Source organism: Morone saxatilis, unplaced genomic scaffold (assembly GCF_004916995.1).
Source record: "Morone saxatilis isolate NCDOM2014 unplaced genomic scaffold, NCSU_SB_2.0 Contig3, whole genome shotgun sequence".
NCBI classification, from domain to species: Eukaryota; Metazoa; Chordata; class Actinopteri; family Moronidae; genus Morone; species Morone saxatilis.
Genome location: NW_023339873.1, coordinates 23607903 through 23610425, shown reverse-complemented (window position 1 = coordinate 23610425; position 2523 = coordinate 23607903).

Here is a 2523-nt window from a genome sequence, read left to right as displayed (position 1 = left end):
AATGTGGATCCATATTTGATCAGCACTGCCTAGTTTGACAGTTCGATCTGAGTTTGGTGCGTTGAACTGGACGGACTCACATTGTTTCTCATTTTTTTCCCTTATAGTTGCATAAGGTCTTAAAATATTGGTTTCGATTTGACTTTTGTTTTGTAATCAAAACAGTATCAAAATACAGATATTTAACCTACATTTGTCAAATTTGGATATATATCAACATCTGAAAAATATTACACCTTTCATGGAGATCCAGCAATTCATTTTCAAGATACCTTGTCATGGACCAAAGTGTTTGTCCACACCAGAAATCTGGGCAACCTGGATAAAAGTGCTAGGATGGCCACATCCATCATCATTATCATCATTAGGTAGGTATCATTAGTAGGAGCACAGTACAGTTTATTCACTGGGAGAACACACAAGGTCAGACATTGATTTCTAAAGATAATAAAAATGAGAGACATTACTTTAAAATCAAGTAAAGTCATATGCAGTCTGTTCTGTTTACAGCTCTGTGAGCATGATAACTGTGAGCCAGAGGTAGCGCTGCAATCAATATTGACTACCCCATTACAACAAAATGGAGAAATGATTTAGAGAAATCGCATAAAGATTCCTGGCTTTAGATTAGCCCAGCGTTTGACGTTTTTACATTTATGCTTCTCTGTGTGTTTGCTCTTTCTTCCCCACCACAACGCTGGGTAAATTGTTCAGAGACAGTTGAGGGGCTTTGGTAAACAAGACATTGCCAGCGGTTTCATCATCTTGTCTGGGCTGTGCTTTAATATGTGTGAGGAGAGAATGGCATGTTTCAGCAGCGGCAGACCGGGTTGACAGGCAGCTAACTGATATCCATAATCCCCAAACTGTAAAATTACAACTGAAGAGGAGCTTTTTAGAGTGGGTTAAAATAACCTGCTGAAGTGAAGAACTGTAGCTGCTGAAATATAGATGACTGTATGTTTATCCAGTTATATACAATAAAGAAAACAGATACCACAGCTTGGGCCCAGATACTTTAAGTGTTTCAGACTAGACTTCTCTGTCAAAAACAAAGGACACAGTGGGAGTGTGTTTTCTATATACGAGATTCCCTTATTATAAGCTATAAATGGCCATAATGATGAAGTATTGAACTGCTGTGTTGTGTTTTCTCAGCCCAGATTTCTGTGTAGCTTTTGATGTTTTTCTCACAATAAATGTATATTTTTTATTTCAAGCTAGACAACTGACAGTATATAATTAGTAGACAGAGCTTCTGGGTCAGTGAAGCGAAGCCAATCGCGTGGTACAGTACAATAAAATATGTTTGAACAGATGTGATGAGAGAAATAGTCAACGCATTAACAGACTGTTGATATATATGTGATCAGCACTGCCTAGTTTGACAGTTTGGTCTGAGTTTGGTGGGTTGAGCTGGAAGGACTCACTGAGAATGATCTGTCAATCACAAGATAGCTACATCCTAAAGCATTTTGCTCTACAACATGGTGACAGTCATAACGTTGAAATTGAGCTTTCAAAACCGTACTTCACAAACCAATGGGTGACGTCATGATAGGTTCACACTGGAGCTAGACTGATGTACTGGCTGATATTGGCTTCTTGCAGATATAATATTGGTGTTGGTGTTGACCAATAAGTAACTACAAATGTCAGTACATAAATGTTACATTTTAAGTAGTTTATAAACAGTGTTGCCATTACAGTACATAGTGGAACATCCATTGACCCAGTCAGAGTAACTGATGGTTGAAGCTCTTCCATAATCAAATGTTTGCATTGTCTTAATAACAGCTCTCAAAATCACAATCAACAGGCAGACCCCAGTTAAGCAGAGCAGCAGGAGTTTCCTTCTGTCCAAGTGCCACTGCCAGTATTTCCCATAATACAGTTCTCCTCGGCTGCTCAGTGCTTTCCCCTCATCAACCAGTTGCTCTGTTAGCCTACATTCAACCCGGCAGAACCATCAATCAAACGCACACATCTAAGGCCATTCAAACCCCTGAGACAGCCGGAGACGAGCGGAGGTGGCCACACACACAGGCACGTACACACACACACACACACTAAAACCTTGGCATTTAAGTATGAAAGAAAAAAATGTCATTATTGATTTTTGCTTCTTCATAATTTGTTCCAGTTGTTTTCAGTCTGAGATTTTTTTTTTTGTTTCGATATGTAGCTAATATCTGCTCATTATCATATTATGAATATCTCTGAGCACATTCATGCTGCCAACGATTTTTAAAGACTCTGTAACCTGTTCCTCCTATTCAAGAGTCCCACAGATTTAAGACATAATCCAATTAAAGAACAAGCTTAACAAAACAGCCTTCACCTTAAGTTCTCTGGACTGGTCTAAATTTATATACACAGATGGAGTTTGATAGGGTGATATCATATTCATTTGACTGGAATGCTTCAATAACTCTGATAAACCTCAGATTGAATAATCTACAAAGCTGATAAATTTAATATCATTAAGTAAACTATTTGTCCGGTTCATTTTGAATAGATATA